This window comes from Lissotriton helveticus, chromosome 4_1 (genome assembly GCF_964261635.1).
Source record: "Lissotriton helveticus chromosome 4_1, aLisHel1.1, whole genome shotgun sequence".
NCBI lineage: Eukaryota > Metazoa > Chordata > Amphibia > Caudata > Salamandridae > Lissotriton > Lissotriton helveticus.
The window spans coordinates 1,547,431,276-1,547,454,866 of record NC_136063.1 but is presented as its reverse complement, the minus strand read 5'-3'; the positions used below and the strand labels follow the sequence as shown (position 1 = coordinate 1,547,454,866).

Genomic DNA, 23,591 nt, shown 5'->3' with positions numbered 1-23,591 from the left:
GTTAACGTGACCACGGCAGGACTGGGAACTGAAACCAGCCCTGACAAACAGCTCTGTTGGCCCACGAGGGAGGGTGCTATTTGGAAGCACCACTCCCGGCTTACCCCTGCAGCTTTTTTGCTTTTGTTACATTGGGCCCATATTGCAGCTATGCTGCAAAACCAGCCCCGGGTAACAGAAAACCGCCTACCATGGGTCCAAAAACAGCCCCCACCCTTGCGGTCCACCAGGGAATCGCCAAGTGCCGGCTACGGCTGGTCAGGCCCTGCATGTGACATTTGCATTCAGGGAATTCAGCAAGTAATTTTCGTTGGTTCTTAAGTTACATGAAATTACATTTTAAAGCCAATTTATTTTAGAACACTGTTTACTTTTGACTTCCTAAACAATTAATATCACTAAAATCGTAGAAATCGTAAAAAAACTTCTGTAAATAATGACACTTCAAACTTACTTAAACTGGAAGTTCCACGCCCAATTCGAACCTTTGCCACCATGTTAAAATATAGCATTTTAACAACATCAACTTTTTTCATTTGATGTTAAGACAATAGAGGTTTGGCAAAGTTTTACAAGTTTATTTTTTCATTAAGAGATTAGTTGAACTTTTCTTTTATGCAGGTTAGTCAGATCAAATCAATTACAATAATAATCAAAAAAGATTGGTTAGAACAGGCATAGAAAAGAACAGCAAGTTCCTTTCAGAATATAGCCCCTATTCTAATCAAAAGGACCTATCCTAATAAGAACCCATAAAGAGTTCGTTCTGGAAAATAAATAGCATTTTTGAAACAGTCAGATAAGAAAAAGATAACATTTTCCTTAAAGGGTATGATAGACCCAGCGGTTTAGAGATTGAAGTCAGTCAGAATCCACATGTGAGGAGGAGGACCGGGGAAGGGCAGGGAGACTCACCCGAGAAACGTCGGGCAGTGAAGCATCGGCAGGGACTCCGTCACGGACACGGGGAAACGGACTTCCACAACCATACTCCTCTGCTGTTTCTCAACAGGGACGCGGTGAACAGCGTAACCCAGAAGTACCTCCCACACAGACAGGAAGGAGTCAGGAGGAACCAATGAAAGGCAAGAAGAGCCGTGGCGCGACAGACGGAAGGACCGAAGGAGAGAAGACACGGGACCAGATACACCGGACGTGAGACCGCCTGGAAACCAGGAGGACGAAGAGGAAAGCTGGTGCGAAGACTGGTGGTGTCCGGAGAAGGCTGGGGAACGGCCGCGACTCAGGAGAGTTGGGCGGAGCCCGTGAGTAAACCGGGTTCAAGGGCACTAGAGGAAGGGAGAGGAAATATCGGGTGGGACTAGCAGGGAGGGACGTTATTAAATGTCTTTATGGTCCGCCCTAATTGTAGTACAAGATAGTTTATCGATAATGGCATACGCTCCTGTGTAACTAGACCAGTAGCTGTTGTCCTCGACATCTATGCAGCTAAAGGGGTCAGTTCTGCTTTGTACGGGGCGGAGCTGTGGGGCTCATCTATTACCAATGATTTGCCAAAATCGGAAAAGAAATTCTGTAGGGCGATTGTCACTCCCTCAGGGTACCCCTACGGTCCCATTAATGCTGGATTTAGGCTGTCGCCCTATAGACGACTTAGCAAGATTACGCCCACTTTTACTATGGGCACGATTATGGCGAGTGCCCGAACTTAGTAAATATGCGCAAGGCCTCACAGAAATTATGTCCTTACCAGGGTGGCACAAAATCAAATGGTTGAGCGACATGAAAACCTTGCTACTTAATTTGGGCCTAAACGATGCGTGGGCTAATAGATCCTCTCCCCCAAAGGCAACCCTTAAGAAACTTTATTGTAACTGGATTGCTCTACAACGAAATACTAATGTTTCCATGGGCAGACTTACTGAAGAGTTTTTAAAATTTAAGGACCTACCAAAACGTGAACTTTATTTGGACTCTATTGGCAAACCATTTGATAGGGCACTCTATTTTAAATTTAGAACTGGAACATTGCCGTTGTATACTTTTTCCTCACGGTGGAAATTGCCTGCACAAACTGTAGAGCTCTGCCCAGTATGTCTAGTTAGACCAGAGACAGTGGCACATTTTATGTTTGAATGTGGAGAGTACACCTTACCCAGGAAGATATGGCTTAAACATCTATGTCGCCAATTGGGCACTAGGTGCCACTCAGACGCAACACGCATACTAATGTCTGATAGCCGTACCACCTATGTTTGTGCTCTTGCCAAATTTTTATCTTGGGCTTGGTCAATCAGAGCCAAAAGGCTTAAATCAACTGTTTAATTTTTTCTTAACTAACTTATGATGCGACTTTTAAAGAAAAACAAAAACATTGAATTCCTTTTAAAAATAACTATGTATAGCTTTCTTTTTTTTTTTTTACTGTAATGTGTCTTATCCTTGGTTTCTTTCAATGTACTTATGAATTTTAATGTGAAGCTTTTATGATAATCATTTTATCGAAATAAAGCCTTTTTGACTTGACTACTGATACTATGACCTTTTGCTATGGCATGCTGATACTGTGACCTTTTGCTTGCGATATTTGATATATTTGTTTGACCACATCCTGACAGTGATCTTTCTTTTGAGGCCGGACCTAGGCTGATAAAACGCAGATAGCCTGTTATTTTGGTTAATTGGCCTGTTTCTTTGACCGCATGCTATTGAGAAAACCTGCTTCAAGTGCATTCATATCTTTTCTAGAGCACGGCTCATCCCGAGTCCTTTCTTTTTCCCCTTTTAGATTTCCTACCAAACAACTTGGGTTCTGTGGTTTTTACCCCTATACTTTCTGGCCTCTCCCGAACCTAGAGCACAATGGTGTGGTGAAGGAACAACTTGTCATTTGGGCAGAACCCATTCCTTACGGTTCCTTTGTTTCTTTTGTTACCCTACTATGAGACTCCGGAAAGACCACCGTGGTGACAAAGAGAGCAAGACCACTTCCCTACCGGTATCCAACCCCTCCAGCTCATCACCGGAATCATCCGAAGAAGAGGAACCTAAGGAACATTCAAGCTTACCAATCACTGATCCTTCTTTTTATAATAAACCACCTACTTTCAAACCACTTATTCAGCTTCCTCGCTTGTATATCAAACCCGCCCTCCCACACCACAGTTCCAACTAGGATGAGTTTGATACACTTATCCGATAAGCTGTGCTCACCCTTTGGTAGCTTGGCACCGAACAGTTGGGCTTCTCTTCAGAGCTCAAGTGTAAAGTATTGGCATAACACCACTTTCGCAACACACTGTATGCCACAAAAAGACTCCACACATTACAGATATATGCAATTGTTGGACTTTCCCATTAGCAGAAAAGTTAAACGGCCACAGTTCTTTGACTACGCCGCGTGACTAAGTCCCTCAGTCCTTCAACTCCACCAGCCAACATTACATGTTGCACCAGCTGGTGGGCCATTGACTAGACAGTCTGAGCCATCTAACGCTGAAAGAAACATTACTTATTTTCATCCAGCAATATTAGACCTCCAGGTGCCCCACAGCACCTGCACAAGTACAGGATAATTACCCCCTCCCCCCCCCAATAGACAAAAGGTTGTGAACCAGGAAGCTGGCTCGCTTCAATGTCTGGAGAAATGTTTAACCTTCAAGTAGGGGGGACCACTGCTGTAGCCCCCGAAAGTCAGCTATAGATGCCCACAAGGCATACAAAACACCTTGGACCTAGTCACAGCGTTCTCTACAACAAAGCACCTTGTGTTGTGGGTCCAGGGAGAGGGAGACAATTACCTGGGACCGAGGCCATGAGGTCAGGCACTTTTGTTCAAAAAGAACAATTGATGGACAGAATGCAGAACAATGTCATACATTCACCCCAGTACAGAGATCTGGGCCTAAATCCGTCTTTTTGCTCACCATGCCATTCCAGTTTGAACTCAGCTATATGCAAATCAGTCTTGACCCTGCACCAATTGGAGCAGTCCAGCACGAACTGCCAGGCCAGGTCCTCCCTGGAATGGAGACAAGCATCCTAGGCCCAGCACTTTGGTTTTCCTGATCATGAGGCTTAAGAGTCTTGGCTCAGTTTCAGGTTTTCATTACACCCCTCAAACACCACACGCTTTGAAGCACAAGCAAGCACAGGTCCGCTGGTTGCAAGCATCGGTCCCTCAGACTCTGCAAGCTTCTCCCACACTCCTCCAACTCATTGCGTCTGGTACCTCAGGTGGCTGCTGATCTTTACTCGCACACTCCTCTGCAAAGAGTGATGATGGTGTATGTAAGGACGGTCCTTGTCCCAACCACGATAATTTCCACCTGCCTCTGACACACCCAGTGCGGTCCTTACTATCTTGTGGAGACCGTGCGATCCTTTTTGCCCCTGGTATTTTGTGGACAGGAGGCCAGCTCACAGGCCCTTGGAGAGTACTTGAGGACCCAGGCAACGACTGTTATTTAGCTGCAGGCCAGCAATGTCGATCCAAAATCTACCAAGTGATTGTCACCTTCCTGGAGAGCGAGAAGCTCCAGGCCACCACAAGTCTACAGATAGTCCAGTTGCAGTCCCTCCTGCCCTAATGATTCCTCGTGTTGATGTCCCAGTATCAAACCAGAGTAGTATGGTTCCAAATTCAAAAGCATTTTTAACTGCTGATGCCAGAGTCCCAATTGCTATACACATAATGGGCTTTGAAGATACGTTCAGTTCAAAAGGACCCCTTTGAAATGCACAGGTTCTCTCTAAATTTTGTCCTGTCTGCCATCCTACCCTGCAGGTTTGATCACAATCTTTAGTGGGGCCAAGACCCTGCCCCTTAGAATGTAGGTGCCAAATCTACCCTCACATAACCATCCCAGAAAGGCCACTCAGTCAGAGGTCCGCAGTTTCCCTTGAGTCCCTGGTTCATGGTCTTCTATAAGGATTCACTATTATGTACTCATCGATACCAAACACTATATTTCTACAATTCTGCCTGTAGGAAATACTGCTCGATAGCCTTTCCTTACACCCTCCCATGCTAAGCCAATGCGAGAAACCGGGCCCTTCGTACTGAACACACCACCCAGTGCCATTCACGAACCTTGCAAGTAACACACTCATGCACAAGCCCAACAACTTCCTAACACTGCACCTTGTTACCAGGGAGAACTCCCATATACTAGGAGACATGCAGATTCTTGACACTTCGCTTTTTAAATGCCAAGCTGAGTAACAGTAACCCGTGTACACAGGCCCTACCAGGGCAAACGTGTGGCACAATAGATAAGCTACCTCCGTGGATGGCAGAACCAGCGCTGCAGGTCCACGGAGGTGCATTCGAGAGACATACCCCAGGTATAGGTTTTACCCCTTGGCAAGGGACTTACGGCCAGCTCTAATTAGATAACCATATATAAACCAATCACCAGTGTGTATGTGACAAGCACAGCCCTTTGGCACTGCACAGCAGTGTCAAACATGCCCAAAGTCCTAATGCCAGCATCCAGAGCAGTGTAAAGCTGGGAAGGATAACAGCAAAAAGTTGAAGGAAAGCACCCTAGAAAGGGCCACTTCCAACAGTTTAGTTCTGGAGACTCAGAGTACTTAGGACAGCGGCAGTAGCAAATGTCTAAACGGGGGAAGAGGGTGAGAGAAATCACAGCAGTAGCTATAATCAGCATAAAGAAAGAAAGTGTCCTCAATCTGCATAAGGAGAAGTCAAAGAAAATCACCAAACAGCAATAGCTTATGGTAATTTGAGCTAGCATAACGAAGTGTAAGGAAAATTGCAGGGTAGGAGTGCCTAAAATGCCTGGACTTTCTAGATTGCAACACGTATATAAAAAATGGCCTCTAAACATGTTGCAAAAACAGGTAGATATGTCATCAGCATCCTATGGAGGAAGATCTTTTGATTGTTTGTCATCTTCCTCAATTCCCACGGTAAACCGCCATGTTGACATGAAGCTAATCAGAGGTGGCTACAACATATTACAAAAAGTTACATCTACGAAGGTTCACATCAAAATACTTTTTCAAGCCTACTCGATTAGATGTATGGTGTCCCCCTTGTGTAACAATTTATTTATTTATTTGTTGGTTAGTATAGCGCTTGAATGGACTCCAGGTGGAGTATCTCTGCGCTTTTGGAGCCAGTTTGACAGAGGGTATAACTAGAAAAGAAGCTAGATCTCATTTTTAAACAGTACGGTTTTCAGTTGCCTCCTGAACTTAAGATGTTCTATACACTGTCTCAGGGACAGAGGGAGTCTGTTCCATAATGTGGGTCCTGCAATTGATAATGCTTTGTTCCCGTGCCTCGCTTTTCTAGCACGGGGCACCACTAGAAGCAGATTATTGCTTGACCTTAGCGATCGAGTTGGAATGTAGGGGACAAATTTGTTTTCAAAATATGCGGGTCCTTGTCCATGTAGACATTTATGTATCAGGCAGCATATTTTAAATTTGGTTCTTTGCCGGATAGAAAGCCAGTGCAGCTGCTCAAGGAGGGGCTTAGATGGAGTTCTTGGCGGGACATTGAGAACTAGGCGGGCCGCCGTGTTCTGAATGACCTGGAGCTTAGCCAGCACGCCTTCATTGGCAGTAAGCAACAGGCCATTACAATAGTCAATCCGACTTAGAACAGGTGCCTGAACTAACGTTCTCCTAAAGGAATCTGGTAGCAGAGGAAAAACCTTACGTAGCAGGCTGATGGTGTGGAAGCAAGAACTAGAGATGTAATTGATATGTTGTTTTAGAGATAGTTCTTGATCCAGACGGATCCCTAGGTTTTTCACTATCTGTTTGGGTTCGGGGGCTGCTCCCAGGTCATGCGGCCACCAATCCGGGGCCCATAGCATTCTGGCTTCTCCAAACAACATTACTTCAGTCTTACTGACGTTACACTGAAGGCAGTTGGAGGACATCCAGTGTGCCACTGCCTTCATACCTGATGAGGAGTTTCTTACTTCAGCGGAGAGGGTTTTGAAGGGGAAGAGGAGCTGCGTATCATCAGCATAAGATACTGGGATGAAGCCATACTTGCGCATCACTCTTGCCAGGGGTGCCACATAGATGTTAAAGAGGGTCGGGCTTAGACAGGAGCCCTGTGGCACCCCTTTTGATATCTCCACCTCCGCTGAGCGATATGCACCCTTGGTGACACTCTGGGTGCGACCGGATAAGAAGCTCCTTAACAAGGCGAGGGCTTTGTTCTTAATACCAGCGTTCGACAACCGCTCAGTCAGGATGGAATGTAACACTCTATGGAATAAAACATTTAAAATCTGCTATGTCCTGGTTAGATCATGAAATGTAAGCCGCATTAAGCATTTTCTATTTATAAATAGGCTTGTTCATAATGAATGTGTCAAAGAAAGCAATCTAAATACAATGAAGTCAAATGGTGTGAGAAGGAGAAATTCATTTTGCATGAAACTGCACATTTCACATAAAGGTCAGCCTCTATAATTCAGTTAAAAAGTTAAACCACTATTTATGAAAGGCACTTATTTTTCTTTAAGGGATAGAGAAGAATAAAAGAATAGTGTGGCCCCTAGCAGTTGAAGACTGACAATAATGCAAGCTTTCTGCAAATTTAAGCAGCATTTGAATTTTTTCACGTTTAATAAAAGCACATTTCCGAAGGTCTACTTTTATGCATTTCTATGTTAACATTTTTAACATTTCTATTTCATGTGGTAAATTTTTCATGACATTTCTCAGCTTTCTCATTACTTTGACAAAGTATGCACCTAGTATTGGAATGTTAACGTTACACTGAATGGGACAAGCTGGGGGCTAGGCCTTCTGTTACTGTAGAATATTTCTGAGCTTCAGGGTGTGATGACGTCACCTAATAGAGGCATTATCAAATATTATATCTACCTTGAGGACTCCTTAGATGCCAAGGTAGTTAAATTCATTTATTGCATTGAAAAGTAGCAAACATTTCTGCAATAGAGTCATTTCAAATGAAGTCTATATGCGATCACCTTTGAGCAAAGGACTTCTAGGTTTTGGCATAATACATTTTCAGAGACTTTCAAGGCAATCATTTTAAGATATGTCACAACTGTCGAAAAGTCGGAAATATTTGGTGAACGTTAAATATCAAATCTATGAAGAAGAAAATCAAAAACATGGGATAGATCAGTATGCTTTAAGCATGTTCTAATTAAAATCTATTTTGGATAACTGGGTTTAAAGAACGTAGACAGAAAATGCATCCAGACAAATATTCCCAGTTCAAGATTTTTCAGAATAATTTGGGCCCTCAGAAGCAATTGGATAAAATTATTGCAGAAAAAATGGGTTAAATTAAGTATTTTGGAAACTTGAAGCAGCTGGCACCACTATATACTGCATTGGAAGGTATTTAGTAATAAAATGTTTAATCTGGATTATACATCATTCAAATGAATTGGTATTTAAATTACCGATTGTTTGGCCTTATTGTATTGTTTTCTTTACTTGAGAGAACATATTCGCTAAATATAGCACAATTGGAGACAGGGCCTGACCACGCCGAAGAATACCATCATCCATTACTGATGCAGAGAGCTCAAGCAGTCCTCTCGCACCGCTCGCTCAGTTTCAGCTGAGTTAGAGCGCAGTACTAATATGCAAGTTTGCCCAGTGCAGGACGCAGGCGTTCATAACTGGGAAATGGAGACAGCCCCCAGAAATCCACTTTGGTGGCAAGTTTAATGCTCCAATACTGAAACAACTGGGAGTCACCTGGAAGTGGAGCCCCACCATCCACCCAACCATTTCCACCATCTCATGCATCCATATTATGATTTACTGCAGCAACATGCATCATACTAATTTTTGCCAGCTACAAAGACGCAGGTAGTGAAACACAAGGGAGTGGAGCTGAGGACTCAAGGAGCACCATGAGGCAGGCAGAGGGTTCCACCAAAGTGCTAAGTCTAAAACACGTGAAAGAAATTGTATTGAAAATCTTTGGCTAAAAGCCGGATACAATTCTCGCCCAGCAGATACACATAGGATCAAATGCGTAACCACTGCCATCCAAGATTCTGCCTTTCAATTACTTATCCTAGCCTTCTATATTTAATATGTGTTTTTTTATAGTATCTTTAGAGACTATACCCAAAACCCTGTGGTTAGAATACTGGGGCCTCCCATGTCAGATATGAAAACCATGGAATTCAAAACGCATTAAGGGCCGGCAATCAAAAGGGATTTTGAAAATACTGACTGATGTCAGATCTTATGCCACAAAAAAATAGAAGGCTAAAACAATAAAATCCTCCAGGTAGGTCAGGCCTACTTCGGAGTGGCGGACTAGTTTCGCTGTGGACCTTGGTACTGCCAACAGTTTACAAGGTAAGCTATCTTCAATTCTCTTAAGTAAAAGGTCTGATCCCAAACACCTGCTACATAAAGGCCCTCTGCAGAGCATTTTACCCTGGAAATAGGACTACGTTCCTTCCCAGGTCCATGTCGGAGTCTTGATCCAAATCTAAAGCCTGCACCAACAGCTCTCTGGAACTGGATAGACCTGCTATTAAGTAGATAGGACCACTTTCGGTCCTCAAAGGGGTTAACCAGAGAAGTAGCATTTTTAACCCATGTATCATTGAGAACCCTATTGCCTTTATTTTAACCTCTGTTTTTCTAGGTCATGAAACCAAGGTGTAAGACTGACATTTACCTTTAAGTGAAGCAAGTTCAGAAAGGAGGCGGCAAACCAATCCAACAAAATCTGTAATCCGTTTGCTGTTCTTGCAATGAGGGCAGCATCATCCTCATATAAAAGAGGACTGGGGTGCTCGTTCCCAAATGTGGGGCATATCCCTGCCACAAATCACAAAATATTTATCCAGGCCATTTATATAAAGTGAAAAAAGGTATGGCACAAGAATACACAGTTGCTTGACCCCCTTCGTCCCCCCCCCCCCCCAAGAAAGATTTGATATGGGAGGTAAAGTTAACATCTTGGAAGTAAAGCACCTTTGCAAAGGTATTCCAGTGCAAGCAACAAAGAAGCTCAACCAGCCCTTGTTCAACCCGCATGGATCTTAGCATGTCCCATTACATGGCATGGTTTACAGAGTAAAAGTTATAGGAGGTCTCCATGAAGGCAATATAAATGCACCTCTCCTAGCCTTCACATACTTCCCTAAAATCAGAGGCTGATTAATACACTGCTCAGTCATCCCCATAACCAGACAAGAAATAAATTCGACTGAAATACTATCCTCCACCCTGTTTTCCAATCTAGACAATAAAACATGACCTAATATTTTAGAGGTGTCGAGTAAACATATGGGACGGCAACAAGAGGGATGATTTCTACCCCCCCTTTTTAATCATGGGGACAACGTTTGCCTCTTTCCAGGTGTACAGGAGTTGACCAACAGTTACTGCATGAACATATTCCGCTCAAGGGTTGTATCTCCCTCGCCAATGCCTCAGCTTTGATATCCAATGGCCAAAGATCTCCGCTAGACCCAAATGATCAACTCCCTCCTGAGGAACCACTCTGCATTACCATGGACCCCAAGGACCTACACCGAGGCCCTCCTTCCCCGCTCGCTTTTCCAACACAACCATTACCCCTCTCAAACTTGGTTGCGCACCTGGATGATTTAGCTCTCAAACTGCACCTTCTCACTACTGAACTACCGGACCTGAAAGCACTCAAAAGATTTGATTTTTTTCCCTACGATTAGCTCCCTCCTCACTTCAGCGAACCTGCCCAGAGCCTCCCCTAGTGCGAGTGAAAGCATGGGCCAGTTTTTAGCCCACTCCATCTCGCAAACCATTCCCTTAGCGAACGCGCTCTCCCATCCCAGAAGATTTAAGACCTACTTGGGGTTCAATGAAATCAAAGACCTTCACAACCCTTACTCTACCAGCTCCAACTCGATCCCACCGAGACAATTTCATACCATCCATTCCAACCCGTATAGAGAACCTCTTCACAATCTTAGAGTCCTCAATAAAGACAACCTCACAAGAGTGAACGTCATTCAGACTTCCTCCCACTCTAATCCACCACCGCTTAAATGTGTACTACTCAATTGCAGGTTAGCCAGTAAACACATCTCTGACATCTGCAACCTCATCTAACACTTTGATTTAGACATTATTATCCTCACTGAAACTTGGTTAAATCCCACCTACCTCCTCTCCTATCTTAGACCTCCTATTCTGGACATATTAGGCTAGACAGAGTTCTGAAGTTGGGGGGTGGCCTGGCTTCATAGTAACAAAACTGCTAAGTATACTGCTAGCCCTTAAGAACCGCCAAGTATTAGGTTGTAAGATATAATAGACTATTGGTGAAAATAGTTTGTAAGTAAGGAGAGCAAGTATTGTAAGCACAATGTTTCTACACGGAGTTATATTTTTATAAAAAAAAAGTATGTAAACTTGTAGACCCATTAATAATCAAACGGGCCAACGACAAATTCTAATTCAATTTTTATTTACTAAAAACAACTTGCCTGATTAAATAATCATAAGATTTATAATCAACACGTTTTTGGCGAGTGTCCAGCGACGAGGCACTTTTGGGCCCGTGCATGTCAATGTTCATTAAATTGGCTAAAGATAAATCTTATCAGTAACTATATTTTTAAAATATGCGTGATAACCACTGTAATAGCGACACAAAATATGGTCCTGACAGGTGCCTATCAACTAGGCTCGCGTAGTATAGTTGGTTAACGTGTAATATCAAACCATCCACTAGTGTGTATGACAGGCCAACACAAGTAAGGAATAACACTATTTTTTAATATGATGAAATAAGAAGCGTTGGTGGACAGTATAATCGCTCCTATCAGGTTTGCCCGTATAACCAGGAGTAACTAGAAATGTGCTTTAATACGCCTCGCATAGATATACATATATGTCATGGTTCCAATTTCCACTAAATATAAAATTGAAAACAGCAAAAATTGGGACTTTGATAGGTAAACAAATAATGTACGTGTCCGCATATTGAGCCGACTAGATACTAACACCCTCTTTCTTTAATCCATTTCTCGCGCAAGTGTGATGTTTCCGCGATTCATAAAGAATGTTAGTAGTACTAAATAGAGGCCACTAGTAATCAAATCTAAACCTCTAACTTGTAAATCTCAAGCACAAGTATCAAATCTGGATAGGTTTCATTAATTTGCAGATGTTTTATACACTGTGATGACCAGAATTAGCCGACGAAACGCATCTAGCACGCGGCTACAGCAATCGCATAAGCAGCAACATTGGTAAGTTCCATCAACTGCAGGGCAATTGGTTGCTAGATAGCATAATCAACCTAGTGTAAAACTCACCAGAAAATTTCTATTTTTTATCTCAAGTGTACGCATACCTACTGGTGGCCCCTCCGATACAGTGATAAACTATCAGATCTTATTACTAAGGTATGGTCGCGATTAATGCCTCTCTAACCAACTATCAGATAAATAATTGCGGGGTCTGTATAATACATTATCCCCCCCCCTCTCCCTCCTTCGGTTTTATAGATAAAGACCGACATCACCACATCCTGAACTAATGGGACTTCAGTATCCTTGAGTGTAGACCCTAAACAGGACACCTGTATTGTGGTTTTAATAAATTATACCTCAGACTGAATAGCTGAGATAAACACCACAACGAATTTTCTGAGGTAAGAAACCATTATATTATAACTTGGGTTACTCTGAAACTCACCCATAAGTGGTGTTTCCGTCTCCTACCATGGGAGACACTAAAAGTTTTTAACTACATAGTTAGTTTGGCCCCACGAGTTCAAGGGCACAACCACCAGTATAAAGTATTGTTCACTGTAATCCCTAAACAGAAACTTCTGCAACTGTTGATGTTAGAGTTCTGTCATTGTCTTTGAAATAAAATCCTTTTACTAAATTGTGTGACAGCTAGACACATTTCACTATTGCATAGATGTTATGATGTAGTAAAAACGGTGGTTCTTTATTGAAACTTCATCAATGTAAAAAATTGTTATTATGATGTAGTAATACTGTGTTTCTTTATAGAAACTGTCCTGAGGAAGGTTTTTTACCGAAACTCCGCGTTGACTCATGTTCTCACGAACATTTTTAATAATTTTCCTTTGTACAACATGATGTATTTTAAATTTGTATGAACCTTTTAGAAATGTGTAATAAACTTATGTACACCGCCTAATACTAGTGCTTTGTTTTTTCATGTCACACAAAAAATTTTAACTTTTTTCATACTGTCTCTCATGATTGATACTATTGTATGTTGTTGTTCAAATTTGACCAGTGTTAAGTACATTATTTGTTGTGATACTTGGTGGTTGCGTCCAGTAATTGAACTCGTGCAGTAGGTACCCAATACCCGGCAGGGATTTCCCCCACGGGCATCCTTTACATTTGGGACACTGCGAATATTTTTCTGGCTTCATAGTAACACACTCGATCTCTCACTTGGAGTCCCATTCGCCCTCCTCCTGTGAATACCTTTGTCTCAGTATAATAAGTAATAACCTGCCGATTTGCAAACACTTTCTATCACCCCCCGGGAGACAATCTCCCCTTTACTGAGCAACTAAAGGAAGTCATCTCTGGCACTGTCGACTCAGCCATGCCCCAAATCTTCCTTGGGTACCTCAACCTTAACTGGTCTAATCCCAATGAACAGGCAGTATCCTGTCTTAAAGCATTTCTGAATGATCGTGAGCTGATCCAGCATTGTGACCAACCAACTCACAAAGGTGAAACGCTATACCACATTATCTCGAAAGGGCAGATCACCACATTGGATTCCAATACCCCTTGCGATTGGTCCGACCATCATTGCATCCGCTTCTATACTAACAGGGAGGTGTCGAACAGGAAGGTTCAGCCAACGAAATCAAAGATCTGGAAAAGGGCCCTGAGATCAATAAACGCAACTGAACTAGCAGCCCACTGTAAATCTGGCCTCTCCTCCCTAGCTGACTTGGTTGATATTCAGTTACTCAAGGATTCCTACAATTCAACCATCTCCAACATCGTGAATGACATTGCAACCATTCAAACAAAAAACCGCATCAACAAAAATATACAAACCATGGTACAATGACACTTTAAACACAGAACGCTGTAACCTTAGGGCAGCTGAATGCTCCTGGAAATCCAATCCCTCCTTGGTACAATTAAAACTCCCTAGAGATGTTAGGAGCTTCTATAACAAACAAATCAAGAGTGCCAAGTCAGATTATTTCAGAGATCAACTTGATCAAGCCGCAAACCGCCCCAAGAAACTTTTTGAATTGGTCAAACAGCAATCAGTGGCAGGCCCACACCACTCAGTCATCCCACCTTCTTGCGTTGATCTTGCTGCTTTCTTCAATGAGAAATCAAGACTCATCAGCATTGAACTCGCCTCTAAGAAGGCTCTACTGCCATCCCTTGACCTCATAGATAAGCGCAAACCAATCCGTCTGAGCACTAAGAACAATGCGTTATGGGACACCTTCACCCCATTCAGTGAAAGACATCTACAAGATTCTTCGGAACATCAATCCTTCTAACCACTTCAGTGACCCGTTGCCTCATGCCATCTTCAAAGAAATCAAGAATGTACTCATCCCTACTTCGACAAGGATTGTAAATGTTTCTGTATCACAAGGCACGATCCCAGACTGCCTAAAAGCAGCGCAGGTGTCACCCATACAAAACAAAAAATGAACGCAGATAAAACTGACCTCAATAATTTCTGCTGTATCTCCAACATCCCTACACTAGCCAAACTACTGGAAAAATGCATACAATCCCAACTTTGTGCTCACAGAGAATTTCCAACTACTAGACCAACATCAATCCGGCGTTCGGAAGGGCCACAGTAGCCAATCTGCACTCACGCACGTTATAGATTACATTTTAAAAACGCTTGACCAAAATGATTCCTGCCTCATAATCTTCCTTGAGCTTTCCTCTGCATTTGACACGGTTAATCACGACAACCTTCTAACCATTCTGAAGAACAAGATGGGTTTTTCGGGTCTGGTATTAAAATGGTTCTCCTCCTTTCGCCATCATAGATCACATAGTGTCAAGACTAACCACTCCCTCTTCCAGCCCTCTCCAGTTCTCATTGGTGTCCCGCAAGGGTCCACCCTATCTCCTATCATCTTCAATCTTTTCTTTGAACCTCTAACGAAATCACTAAATTCCACGATTATTCACTACCATATGTACGCGGATCACACAAAACTATTTGACAATCTCATCCCCGGATAATATCTCTCTCAACACTACCCTTGAGGCCAGTCAAAATTGGTTGACTGAGAACCGTCTACTGCTCAACACTTCCAAAACTGAATTCCTTCTCATCTCTCCCCGAAACCACATCCCGAAGCTAGACCTTTGGCTAAATCACATCACGGCCTTCAACTGCACCCCCCTCATCATTGACTCCGCCAAATCTCTCGGACTCACATTGGACACGCACCTGAATATGAAAAATCATATCAGCAAAGTGCGTAAGGGAGCTAACCACTTGATGAGGACCCTGAGAAATATCAAACCATTCCTGCCACAAAAGGATTTCAAGTACTGGTCTTGCAGAGGCTAGACTACATCAGCGCTACGCTCTGTGGCCTTCCCAAATACAACCTGGCTCCACTAAGGGCATCACTGAACGCTGCGGCCAGACTGGTCACAAGTACCAAAAGAAATGAGCACATATCCCCAGTCCTAAAATCTCTCAATGGTTACCCTACGATGCTCGAATTCAGTTAAAGATAGTCGTTCTGATGCACAAAGCCTTTCATTTCAAAACTCCCAGGTATCTAGCGCAAAAGCTTGAATTATCCTCTGGTGGGTGAGACTCAGGAAGCGCCAACACATTCCTCCTGAAATCACCCATCCTTAGCAAAAAGAACTTGGCACTGAGCCTTCTCTGGCGCGGCCCCAAAGATTTGGATCTCTCTTCCACCGGAAGTTCGCAGAATCCCCTCAACAACTGCTTTCAAACTAGAAGCCAAAAGATTCCTAATGGACAAATTCCTTCCTTAATCTGGGCGCGGTCCATTGGCTCGAAATCATTGATCCTACAATCTCTGGTCCATCATGTGACTCTGCTCTTCTTTACAGCATTGTGTGCCCGCCTCGTATCTCGCTATATACCAGATTATTGTATTATTCTCCTCTGTGTCATTTGTATGCGAATCATGCGATTATTGAGGTTATGTATTATTACTTGATGTTGATATTGGGTTTTGATGTTCCTTCCACCCTTTTGTAAAGCGCTCTAATATCCTTCAGGATCTTGTTCACGCTATATAAAACTTCATAAATAAAATATTTGTTGATCAAGGTCCCCATAAATCCACATTATTCTTAAAAATATCAACCAGAAACCAAACAGGTCCAGGGGCTTTACCAGAGGTTTTCTTATTAATGCCATCTATTACTTCACTAAGACTGAGCGACTGACTAAAAGCTTGGGCAGATGCCATATCCAAATCAGGCGATACACCCTCATTCAATAGCACGTTTTCCGCTTCAGCGTTAAACACTGCTCTAAAATTTTCCTCCCCGCTATTCGAACTAATGTGACATAGAAGTTTTGGTTCCTCATAAACGGCCTTTTCACAACTGCCCAAAAAACTCCTACTGTTCTTTGCATTCCCTGCCTCTATCACATCAGCCCCAGCCTTATGTCCAATTTCATCTTTCCTGGCTTCTGAGGCTATTTTATATGCCTGGCACGCTCTCCTTAAATCAACATCATGCCCATGGGAGGCTTTCAAAGGTTTTATCAGAGAATTATTGGCTGCTGAGCATGACTTGTCAAGACATCTACAAGGATGAGAAGACTTTGCTCCCTTTTAAGGTACCAGCATGCTTGAGATACTGTTACACAGTAATGAGAAGCCTTCCATGATAGTACTTGTGTCCTCTGCAGGCGACAAGTAGGCTCCCAAGGTAAGTGCATTGCCTGCAATCAGTTTACTCAGAGTCTTAGTCTGAGTGCATGGTCCAAGCTGGTGGACATAACTTTACTGGTAGAAAACATGATGGATCTATTCAAAGTGGGGTTGTGTGTCATAATAAGATCAAGACCCATAGCTATGCGCAATGGATTTGTCAATGGAACAATGCATAATTACCTTGAATTCTTGAAACACGACTATCAAACTTCTAGATATTTAAAATAGAAAAATCAATTGTGCTAGCAGTACCATGGCCTTTATATGGGAGTTTTTAGGTAGTAGAATCAATTTCCTGTACCATTACATCATTTAAAAAAAATAAAAGTTTAAGTACCTAGTTGAGTGCATACCCTTAAGGGGATATGAATAAAATGTAATAAATTCTCCGGAATCAGATTTGTCCAGCCACCTACCCTTTGATCCTAGAATTTAAATGTTGTGATGTTGAAGTTCCCCACCAATATAATACACATTTAAAAGCCAAGATCTTCCTCAAACTTCAAGAATCATCAAGTTGGACCACAACCCCTGTGTGTCTGGTGTCAAAGATGATATAAGGGAGAAATCAAAAATTCACAATGAGTAGAACACACGCAGTGCAAAATTTGGTACCATGGAGTGCTCCAAATGACTTCTACCTTTGCACTAGTTTATCTCACTGAAATAAGCACTGCTTAATCCCACCTTTCACTCTGCCTGCTGGAGACTGAAGAGGTTCAAAAGATGCAAAACCATCAATTGCCAGATTTTCCAGCATCCATATTTCCTGACAGCACACATTCATAACGTAAGATTAAATGTAACCAGTTTGTATTAGATAGCTTCGATCTAGACCCAGCAGATGTTTCCCTCTCTTGTAATAATGGGGGTAACACGGAATATGGAACCATCAGATGGGCTCCCTCCACCCCTTGGTACCGAGATTGTTTTGGCAAGACTAATTTTACAGTTCCTATGTCAATCAATATTTGTAATACCAGCTAGAGAGATAAAATGATTCAGTTGGAACATTGCAATGACTGGCCCTATGTACCTTAGGTAAAGTTTCTAGTGCGAAGGACAAGTCCTGTGGTTTGTAAAAATAGTCGAGGTAATGAGCATGAATTCTCCCAGGCAATGAAATACGATAATTCAAAAATAAACTTTTGACAATTGTTGGTTCCTGAAACTGATCACTACACAGTGGCCTTGGCCTTTATTTTGGCGTAACCCACCGTTCCCACCAAATAAACCCTCATAACATCTTGCATTTAAGAGACGCCTTTGGGGGGAGCTGCAATGTTGTAACCTGCCCAGATACCATGAGATTCAATAAATAAGATGTTTCACTCTATAGGAAGTCTTGATAAGGGACTCCCTGCACTTCAGATAGTAGAGATGGTAGAGATGAAGAATGATAATTAGAACCGGGTGATAGTCCACTGGATACACCCCTGGGTCCCAGCCCTCGAATATCTCAGATAGTCTGGATCCCAGGAGCACTAGAAACAAACGTGTTCAGTGTTATGGTCAGTATTATTGTCTACTACCAAACTCACAGGTGTAATGGAATTTACAGCCATCTTTGCACAGGCAGAGTCAATAGCATCCAGGCAATTAGTTAGCACTTTAAAGCGGTCAGCCAAAAGCATTTTTAGTTTGACACAAATCAAATCCATTATGCCTGTCAGATCAAAGGAGGACGATAGGGGCACACCCTATTTGATAAAAGCGGGGATCCAGAGACTTCCCCTCTCTCAGGAGTTTGTCCTTTATGAGTAGGCTACCCGAGGTAGAAGCAGGAGATTCTGGCAATGAGTGGGAACGTGAATAAGGGGTTACATTAGAGTTTAACAAGTCAGGCAGTTGAGCTTCCACTGGCACATTGTGGACATCAGGCGCCAACTACTGGTTCTCAGTAGTTTTAGAGGATCCCCGATTCAATGATAAGCATCTCTTCGCTATCAGTTTCCTTCGAGATTACACCTACTGCTCAATTTAAGAAGCCCTCCATGGTTGTTGGGTGTCTTAACGACTAGAGTGACCAGTCAGCATCTTACGCTTCACCATGTAATCCATGGAAAATCAACTTCACACCACATAGCACATCAGAGCTCTATGTAGCTCCCTTTCAGTTACTAGCCACAGACACCACTTTCACCCACAGGTGTTTTATGATTTTAGTACTCAGAGGTGGCTATTGCTTCAGTATTGCTCCACTTCCTGTGCCCGACTGCCTTGGTGGACCTCTTCAACCTCTCTAACACCTCTCTGCTCTCTAATATCCACCACTGTAGGCATGAACGGTACAGTTGGTATAGAGGCACGGCGCCAAACACAATGAAAGTCAGAAACCCCAAAAGGGTTTTTCACAGATCACAAAGTCTTTGGGAGTCATAGGATGAACAAATGCTTCAAGGCTTTAAATGCATTATACATGAAACTGAGAGAAGGGAGGAAGAGGCTCACTTCTACTACTCCTCTATATATTAGGAGTCAAACAAAAATAAAAAATTAAAGTGCCCTCAATGACCAGCCTTGCCACACTGTCCTGCCAGACGTTTCTCCCTCCAGCTCCCCACAGAGAAAAACACAGAAGTGCACCTCTAGGAAACTCCCCAGCATGCTAGTCCTTCCTCCTTACATTTTCTGTGCCTTCAACAGCCATCGCCCTGACCAACCCCCAGAGATAAGGCGACCCCATCAAACCGTTGTAGTCCTCCTGTGCTGGCATATCAGCTCCTCGTGATCTCCTCACAGTGCTTGTGCGAGGCTCCCTTTAGCAACAGTGGGCGTACACAAGCACAACAGAGCAGGGGGATGGATCGCTCAGTATTTCAGCATCTGCCCATGATGGAGGCCCATGACAAAGTGTGAAGACTTCCTTAGACAGGATGCACCTTCTACGGGCAAGAAAACCAAGTTCATACCACTTGCTCCTTTTCGCAAAGCTCAAAACTGGTTCAGGGAGACATTACACTAATAGTATCTGACCTCATGGGGACCTACCTTGCAAAAGGTTGCACCCTTTACCCATTGGTGGATTTTGAAAACCAAAATAGTGACTAACTCTAAAAGGAAAATCTTAGCCTGGAACCAAGCAACATTATCTAAGTCAGTGACAAAGCGAACTCAGCAGCTAAGGATCCAGCTCCCACAGTTTTTGGCTTCGGCAGACGCTCATAATCTTTGGATCATACTTTGAGAAACCCTCAGCTTTTTCAGGTTTGGCCCGTGCAGCAATGGAAGACTTTGCCGCACAAAAAGTAGAATAGGCTTGAGGCGTCAGCTTCAAACAATGATACTCCACTCCATTACAGTCAACCTGAAATTGCACTCCAGTACCATTCAACAGTGAACGCATAAATTTCATTGCAGCTTTGTGTTTTCTATTGCCACTTTTAGCATTTAAAGTTTAAAAGCTCACATCGCCAGTTGCCAAAATAATAACTCAACATATTGGTCTGGTTGACAAATCCCAATAGAGCACAGGTTATCAGACAAGTGTATCGTTTTTATCCTATTTGGAACATTGGATTCTGATGGAATTCGATGCGTCGCAGCCTGCCCAAAACCGCTGGGTCCAACATACCTTTATGGACAGTTTGATCCTATTTTTTAGTTATCTGACTTTGCTTGAAAACTCTACTTGTTATTTTCCAGAAAAATCTCACTATGGCTTCTTGCAAGGATATGTCCTTTAGATTAGAATAGGAGTTATATCCTAATGGAATGCACTGTTAATGACTGACTGTTCTAACCAATCTTTTTGATTTCTTTAATTGATTTGCTTCCAAATTCTACTTGCTTTTTTCCAGAAGAAACTCTTTATGCGTTCTTGTTAGGATAGGTCCTTTAGTTCAGAATAGGGAGTAGCCACAAGGGTTTGAGCATGCTGTATAAATATTCCAACAATAGGGTGCATCAACTGGCTAGTGCTGGCTATGTGTCCCATAGTGAATAACGTTTTTTAAACAAATATAAAGTGTTTGGGGGGGTTAGTGGTAAAGGTAATTCAGGGCTGTGTAGTGTTAAGGGGTGGTAAGAGTAATTTAGGGTTAGGCAGTGGTAAAGGGTGGTAAGGGTAATTCTGGGTTTGGGAATTTTTTATGGAAAGGGTATTTGTAGGGATTTAGTGGTGGTTTCAGTAATTATCGGGTTCGGTAATTTTCGGGCTCGGTAATTATCGGGTTATGGGTTGGGTAGTGGTAAAGGGTGGTAAGAGTACATTTAAGGTTGGGTAGTGGTAAAAGGTGGTAAGGTTAATTCAGGGGTTGGTGTTTTTTTAATGGAAAGGCTATTTTTAGGGATTTAGCAGTGGTTTTGGTAATTATAGGGTTATGGGGTGGGTAGTAGTAAAGGGTGGTAAGAGTACATTTAGGGTTGGGTAGTGGTAAAGGGTAGTAAGTGGATATTTGGGGTTTGGGGCGGGTAGTGGTAAAGGGTGGTATGAAGTAATGCAAAATAAATAATCAAATGTATAAATGAACGCACAGACCGTTATATGTTCCACTTACCTTATTATACTTGTTTGGCAGAGGCATTTGTGTGGTAAAGGCAGAGTGGAAAAGGCATGCAGAGTGGAAAAGGCATGCAAAGTAAAGGCATGCATTCAATTGTCATACATCCTATTGTGAAGCTATCAGCCCCGTTTCTTTTGCGTAACTTTATAGCCCTGTGTGAGTCCATGACTCAATGACTTCTCCCTAATCCGTCTTTTCCCTTACAATACCCTTTTTATCTCCATTATTCTCCTGCATATGTGTCTTCCACAAGTTCACCTCTAAGCTTGAACCCCTCTAATCCATCCAAGTAGGAGATTGAGGGTCTGGTAAATAATTTCCAAGATCTAATCCCATATATATCAGACTTCAAACTACCTTTTCTTAAAGTTAGGCCATCCATCCTATTCCTGTTAGGCATATCTTAATTTCAAACACAACCACTCAATAATATCCCAACCGTATTCCCACAAAACGGTGTCTTACATTAGTGTTACTCTAGCAGCCCCTGGAATAATGGGGCCTATTACACATCCTTCGTCTGGTACTTCCGTCTTGACGATATCACTGATGAGGGACAACAAGGCCAAATGTTTGCATTTGCTCCTATTCAAAAGGAAAGTGATCTGGTCTTGGATGGTCTTTGAGATGGCACCAGATGCCCTACTGTCTGAGGATATTAGCATGGTACACAGATTGATTTAAACTGTATATACAGTGCAGCAAGACAACAGCTATTGATGTTGTGAGGATGACCGACTATCATGGGGTAGGACATATATTGGATTTTGTTTCATACATTTCGCAGATAAATGCAATTCACAAGACTGGATCTGAAGTTATGCAGCAGCCATCTTTATAGAGGAGATGCAAGGTCTCAAAACAGAGTGCGACTGAGCAATGGGAAGCACGATATGGTAATAGATAACAGAGGGGGAAATAAATATAAGTACACCTCTGTAAATTAGTGCTTTGTCAACATTGGGCCCGATTCACAAAGGTACATTTAGTTGAAAGTCTAAATTTACGACTTTTGGAATTCACAAATAATTACTACTCATAAACTCAGTTTGTGAATATCAAAAGTCGGTTTTACGACTTTCAGTACTCACAAAGGGCATTTACTAATAGTAAATGCTCTTTCTGAATATGGAAATTCGTAAAGTTAGACTTTTGTCTCATTTTACCTTTGTGAATAGGGCCCAATGTCTCTCAAACTTGTGTTGTATCCCTATAGGAAAAGGCTGCTGGTTATTACACATCATGCAGCAGTCATTCCGTTAAACAGAAAAGATTGGGAAAAAGGTCAATAATGAAAAAAACACCAGAAAGTGTTGTTTGGAAATTAGGCTCTTTTCCTCTCCCTTACTTCAACATATTGGACTATATATGTGACTTTTTTTTTTTTTTTTTGAAAACCTTTATTGTACAGAAGGCGCTCACAGATACGTGCCTACAACCCAGCGGGCCGGCCACCACAATAAAGAGACATACGAGGCAATACAGGAGAGACAACAGGATTTCTAAATAGCTCATATGAAAGGCAAAGGCAATAAGTCTTTGAGTCGCCAACACGGACAGGATAAAAATAGGTTAATTTTATAATAGAAAAAAAGGGTGTCACAGGATAATGACAATCTGTAAAGTCCAGAGGGCTGTGGTGGGCCGTGAGCAAGCCGAAGTCTCGAATACAGGAAAAGACCAAAAGAACAGTACATTTTGGCAAAGGCAGAACGTGAGTCCCACATCAAGAACAATCACAATCGCTGCTCATCACCCACCCACCCACCACTACCAGAGCACATAATAAAACAGCGAAAAATACGCTTACAAAACTAAAAGCCCTCCGTTACAACAACCCAAGGGAGGAAAAGAAAATGGGGGAGGGAAAGGGAAAACAAAGGGAAGAAGAGGACATCAAAAAAGGGGAGGGGGAAAGTGAGGGCGCAGCGTCAGTGCACGCCCCCCACGGCTAACAAAGCACCCAATACTAATTCGGCACATGGAACCAGTGGCAACAGGAGAAATAAATGCGTAGTAGACCGTGACAGGAGACATACCAAAAGGGCCATGCCCGCACAAACACCCCGGGGGGCTGCGTGCCGACACCGCGCCACGAAGTTAGGGGATACATAAGAGCCATAGAACCAAAAAGAGGAACAGGGAAAGATACAATAAACAGACCCCCCCACCACCCGCACAGCCCACCCTGCACCCCTGCAGAA

The 23,591-nt window shown here is 42.7% G+C and overlaps 1 protein-coding gene across 1 annotated transcript in view; it reads right to left on the bottom strand.

Annotated features, from left to right (window-relative positions):
- The window catches only part of LOC144827590 (maternal DNA replication licensing factor mcm6-like), a 520,545-nt gene that overhangs the window by 255,193 nt on the left and 241,761 nt on the right, over window positions 1–23,591 (bottom strand). The window lies entirely within an intron of this gene.